Consider the following 6,903-nt stretch of genomic DNA (forward strand, 5'->3'; position numbering starts at 1 on the left):
GTAAAAACGTGAAAGTCACTCTCTAGAGCCAGTGTTTGTCCGTTCTGGGCTACTGTAGAAACATGGCGAGCAACATGGCGTACTGAAGAGGACCCTCTCCCTATGTAGATATGAAGGGCTCATTCTAAGCTAACAAAAACATTCTTAGTTTCAGGTGATTGTACACTGATGAAAACATAGTTATGAATATTATATTACATTTCTGCTAATAGATCCCCCAAAATGTTACACAGTTCCTTTAATAGTTTGCAGCTCTCTCTCTCTTTGTCATTGAAACCTTGTTGCTTCCCAGACACACTCACATGAACTCCAACTCTCAACAACAGTTGATATAACGGCCCAGGCCTTGAAATACTTCACATAAATTGGACAAAAATATCCTTATCACCCGGCTCTCCTCACTCTCTCTCTCTCTCCGTGTCCCTTCAGATTAAGTCATCCATCACTCTCGCTCCCAAAACACTCTCCCCTACATTCACACAGCGCCACAGAATGTAGACCATAACAGAGAGGCCGGGGCCAGCACACACACTCTGTTTGGGTTTAGGCGGCCCGCGTGTTTCCCACCGCCTCCTCGCCCACTCGCCGTGACGTGGTTGGCCGAGAGGTGTGGACACATTCCTGGCGCGTCGAGCAGCGCTCCGCGGCAGGCCGGGTCAAAGGTCGCTCACCTGTCTGCCGGCCTCGCCTCCTCAGCGAGAGGTGCGGGGGAGTGGATGTTGTTTTTTCCCAGCCGTGACCCGGATAGCCTCTTGTACCCACGTTTCCTCATCCACGGCCCATTCACAGATTAGTGGCAGAGGGGTCACGGCTCCTCCTCGCTGCTGCCAAGCTGTTTCCAGACAGCAGGGGAGGAGGTGAACGAGTGCATACGGGAAGAGGAATGTGACTGGAATGACTCAGTGCCAGTGGTGGGAAGTAACTAAGTACATTTAATCACTTACTGTACTTTAGGTACTTGTACTTGAGCATTTACATTTTATGCTATTTTAAACTCCACTACATTTCAGTGGGAAAAAAATATACTTTTTACTCCATTATCTCACTGGTTACTTTACAGATACACATTTTATAATTAAAAAGCATATTATATGCTTATAAAATACAATGCCTTGTTAAAATCAAGTCACCACGCCAAGAGGAGCGCTTCCGCCTAGTCGGACAGCACCGCTCCCCCTATAGAACAACGGCACAGCCAGCGCATAGCAATTTTACCGCTGATCATGTGTAGGCAGCTTTAAGCCGGGGACACACCAACCCGACATCAGAGAACTAGTTGCGACGAAGGCCGCCTGCTGCGTTGCCTCACGTCGCCTTTGTTTTTGCCGACAAGTTGCACCCGAAGACACTGCAAAGACTACAGCCGACGACCAGTTAGCACGTACGTCCTGCGCTTGCGTGAGATGAAATAACTCTCCACACCAGCAGGCGGCGGTAGTCTGTATTCGTCGAGGTCAGGGGATATACAAGCCGTTGTTATGATACGTACATGAAACAAATCAGCGTTTGCCGACCATTTTCACACCACTCTCACTCACCACTTAGCTTCATTCCAGATGGCCATGTCGTCGTGAAAACATCCGTGTGTCGGAATGATCAGATGTGATGAAGATGAGAAATGAGAAGAGCCTTCTGTGTGTGTCCTCTTGACGTTACTCGTTGGCTTGCTTTCCTCACGTCCATTTTATCTTCTTGTGCTGTGATTCGTTTAAGCTGAACAGCCAATCAGAGTGATTTCTCTCACCGACAATTCAACATGCTGAATCGACTGAAAAACGGTGCAGATGGTGCAGGACACACGGCAAAAACTAGGCCGAGAAACGCTCACTGACGGTCCCAAACTGTCCGACGGCCGACCGTCGGCTTGGTGTGTCAGGGCCTTTAGAGGGGCCACTGAATAAACTGTATATAAAGTAGTTAAAACCAGCTCCAGCTCGACCAGCTACAACAGTAAATTGCTGCCAACACACATTTTTCTGATAATACTTATGCACTTAACTCATGTAGGATGCTGAATGCGGGACTTTTACTCATAATGGAGTAATGATTCATCAGTATATTGGTACTTTTACTGAAGTAAAGTACCTGAGTACTTCTTCCACTAACTGCTCGGTGCAGACCTTCAGGTCAGTCGGAGGAGGGAGGTGTTTTATGTAGTGGGAACCGGCCTTGAAACGTAGACGCAACAGGGAGCCACAAACACATGAAGTGCTGCAGCTGAACCATGGACCTCCCCTCTTTCCCTCTCTCTCTCTCTCTCTCTCTCTGTCACTGCCTCTCTTGCTTGCTCGCCCCCCCTCATTGTCCCCAGATTGACTGGCCATTCTCAGCCTGTGATGGAGATGTCCTGTGGGGGGTTGCATGGTGTGGGAAACTAGTTGATGAATGAGTGTTTGGCATGCTTGCTCAGATGCATAGTTTGCTCCGGTATAGCTTATGTGTATGTGTGTGTGCTACTGTAGTAATACATGCATGTGTGTGTAAACGAGTGTGTGTGTGCCTGTATGAACACAATGCCCCGCTTGTGTTGCTATAGAATGGAGTTATGGCCTTTGTCCCGTCAGCATTCTTGTGTTGCTATTGGCCGCCGAGTGCATGGCAGCTCCCGCAGGCTCGGGGACAATAACCCCCCCACCTTCCCCTCCTCTCGCTGGGAGTCACAATGCCCCTCTTCGGTAGCACCCATCACCCTGAGACAGACAAACTGGCCTGCTATGGGTGTCACACAGCTACCAGCACCCAGAGGTCCCGAGGGGAGGGAAATAAATATGGAAAGAGGGGATTTATTCTCAGGAGTACGGTGAGAGGAAGTGTGTGCTGGATAAGTGAGTCATGTGGTCAGTATTATCCCATCAGCTGTGATTCACTTACAGAGGAAATGAGAAGCTTACGGCATATACAGGAAACCAGACTGAAACTCCTTCACCTGGAAATATCCAGCTCTGTCCTCAGAAACCATCTTTGTTTTTTTACTTAATTGTGCACACACACGCATCAGGAATGTTTCTCTATACCTGAAGATCACCAGAGCAAGCCAGAACAGGGAGGCCGATGTTGACATAGCACAGTGATAGAGACGCTACTGCTGATTATTATACAGCCATGAAAACAAGGACGTGATGTCATCGAGTTATTATGAACAAACTCACGCATAAACGTGACAACAGACAGTTTAGGAGGAAAAACACAGGCGCTCATGACAAGTCAGGACACTCTTTAAAAAACAGATTAAGAAGCTGTAAAGCAGCCAACGTTAATATTCGGCCTCCTCGCCAAGGCCGCAAATATGAGAGCAGAAATTACAGGAGATGATGTGTTTGTTTACAGGCGAAGTGAAGCATTTCCTCCTGGCTTCACCGCCACCTGTGTTTCTCAGCCGCCACGAAACCAACAGCGTATCCAGCTGCGTTAACACCACCATGAAACCACCGGAATGGCTTCCTTTCACCAACATTATCAAACCACCGTCCAATGAAAACAGGGTGCAAAGCTGCATGTTTTCTGTGTGTGTTTGTGAATTTCTATTCCTATGAGGTCCAGGTGAGAAACCTGTGACATTAAACCCTTGAGTTTATGTTTAGATATGAGGATTTATTTACAATTATGTATTCTCTTTCTTTTACCTCACTTCTTGGGGGGTTCACAACAGGCCGAGTACGGGTCGGGACGTAAGATCACTAGACGGACAGATGTCAAGAGGCACAGATATCTAGTATTTCCACATTTTATTTCTTCATAGTGAAGAGGTCCAAGCCTTCCAGTGTGCGAGGAAGAAAATGGATAAGAGAGGAGGAGGAAATTCCAAATTTCGCCTAGGGCACCAAAAGGGCTAGAGCCAACCCTGGCCACTACAGTGTAGAAAAGAGCTGCCCAATCGCAACATCCCAAGCTCATATGAGTCGAACTTTACATCATGCCTACTATTGTTTATATTTTGGAGACAAGTAACGAACCGGACTTCCTGCTTTATCACCCATGGCCGTGCAATTCAGAGGACGAGATTGGAAACGAGGGAAACATCTAGCCTGGCTCTGTCCAAAGGTGACAAAATCTGCCTACTAGCACCTCTAAAGCTCACTAATGACACAGTATATCTCATTTGTTTTTAATCCATTTAAAGGAACAGTGTAGCATTTTGGCCATCACCATCTTGGTTTTTGGCTGTTGCCGTCTTGGTTTTTTTCAACCAGAAGTGACACGAGGGGGTGGGGCGAAGGACAACCAAACGCTGAATTGGACATTTTTAGGCGACCAAAATGTTATAATTAACTTTCGTGAACTGAAAACACACTGTGAAAGGATTAAAGTTGTAAGACGAAAACACGGACAACTCCCAGAGCGGACAATTCTGTGGTAGCGACATGTCAATCACAAGGTAGCCACGCCCTAAAGCATCCCCTGCTTTATGGTCTATTTGACTCTAAATGGGACCATAATTTACTAAATGAACATCATGCTGTATTGAAGAAGACTTGAAACTAGCGATTGAGACCATAAATTCATGTTTACAATGTTTACTGAGGTAATAAATCAAGTGAGAAGTAGGATCATTTTCTCATAGACTTCTATACAATCAGACTTCTTTTTGCAACCAGAGGAGTCGCCCCCTGCTGGCTATTCGAAAGAACGCAAGTTTGAGGCACTTTCACTTCTCAGCTCACTGGTTTTATCAGCTTGTTTGCTTAAAACAAGGGTTCATGAAAAAAGTGACATTGAAACACTCTAAATGTGCCGTAAAACCAAAACAATGAGCTAAAAGAAGCACCAAAGCGAGGTCGAGTTGCAACATTGAGTGATAAATCTCTCTGTTTTTTAAAATTCAATGTTAAACTAAAAGATATTGGTTAATGCAGCTTTAAAGATAGAAGTTAGCGAATCAACATGAGGTCCTCGGAAGTATTGTAACAGAGAAAAATGTGTGTTTATGAGAGAGAGCAGATGAAAAGAAGACGAGGAGGGAGAGAGAAAGGGAGGGAGAGTCAGCAGCATGTGTGGACATGACGGCGGTGAAAGCCCGGGGACATAGAGGGAGAAAAACATTAGAGGTGATTCACAGGCATCGCATAGCACATCAACACATACCTCTTTCTCTAAGTCACTCACAAACGCCCCTTAATCTCTCTCACACACACACCTCTGGTCCATTGACACACACACACACACCCATTAAAGCACACACTATTACCACACTCCCCTGTTCAGCGGGGGTTTAAGAGGGCTTGTATGGATCAGTTCCCCACTAATCAGTACATGAGAGGGATTCTTCACATGCAGTCAGGTTTGCGTGTGTTGAGATTAAAAGTCCTCCTTCAGGCGCTGTTTTCCCGAATGAAAACCAACGCCTCCCTTTATTCTCTTCAATGTCAAATTACTGTAATATTTAGACAGGGATTCACAATGTGTTATAATCACAACCACACTTGATAAATGATCTCTTCCATAAGCGTTCTTCTCCTACTCACACAATACTATTGCACAATTTAGACTTAAATCCACACGGCAGACATTAAAGTGTTATAAAAACTATGTCTACACTGATAGGATCTACATAGTGAGTGCCACCAGCCCCCATTAACCAGCATGAAGCGCTACACCTGCATCTCACACCAGCACATTTTAAAATACCTCCTAAAGGTACAACCGCAGGGCCTTAAAGGGCAAGGGATAAATACACACACACACGTGTGATCCATGAAAGAAGGGGCTTTACAGGGTTAAAGGTGGTATTCAGTTCTTTTACTTAAGTAAAAATAGCAGTACACAGCTGTAAAAATATTCTATTATAAGTAAAAGTCCTGCAGTAAAAGTATAGAAGTGTTATCAACAAAGTATCAAAAGTAAAAGTACTTGTGTTTTGCAGAATGTCCTCTTTCACACTGTTTTATTATTATATATTTTGTATTACTGATTCATAATCAGAAATACTTTATTGATCCCATTGGGACGTTACAGTTGCTCTTATATAAATTTGGGCTGTCAATTGATTAAAATATTTAATTGCGATTAATTGCATGATTGTCTGTGATTAATCACACATTTTTTATATAAGCGCTATATAAACATATATTTAATACTCCTATCAACATGGGAGTGGGCAAATATGCTTGCTTTGTTATTGGAAATCAATTAACAACACAAAACAGTGACAAATATTGTACAGAAACCCTCTCAGGTACTGCATTTAGCATAAAAAATATGTCCAAATCATAACATGGCAAACTGCAGCCTGACAGGCAACAACAGCTGTCAGTGTGTCAGTGTGCTGACTTGATCATGACTTGCCCCAAACTGCATGTGATTATCATAAAGTGGGCATGTCTGTAAAGGGGAGACTCGTGGGTACCCATAGAACACATTTTCATTCACATATCTTGAGGTCAGAGGTCAAGGGACCCCTTTGAAAATGGTCAAACAGTTTTTCCTCATCCAAATTTAGCGTAAGTTTGGAGCGTTATTTAACTGCAGGATTAATAACGCTTATTTAATGCAGGACTTTTACTTGTAATTGATATTTTTATACTATGATATTGTTGCTTTTGCTTTGGGCTTTTTACTTTATAGTAAATAATGTAACAGCTCCCTCTAATGGTATAAATTGGCATTACTTGTATTTCATTATTATTAGTGTAAATCAGTTTTGTCCAGTCCCTCTTTGGCTTATTATTTTGATGAAAAGTGACACTGTGTCAGAATAAACAACAACTAACAAAAAAATAAAAATAAATAGACCCAATAAAGCACCACAATGCAACAACTGACTGAATAAAACACTTAAACTATAATAAAACTAACATCTAACAGTCTGACATCAAACTGATAAACGCCTGAAAACACTAGAATGACAGTTTAATACAACTTTAAACACACAATAATAGTTAACGTCACCCTCACCATCACCATCAT

This window comes from Sebastes fasciatus, chromosome 23 (genome assembly GCF_043250625.1).
Source record: "Sebastes fasciatus isolate fSebFas1 chromosome 23, fSebFas1.pri, whole genome shotgun sequence".
Lineage (NCBI taxonomy): Eukaryota > Metazoa > Chordata > Actinopteri > Perciformes > Sebastidae > Sebastes > Sebastes fasciatus.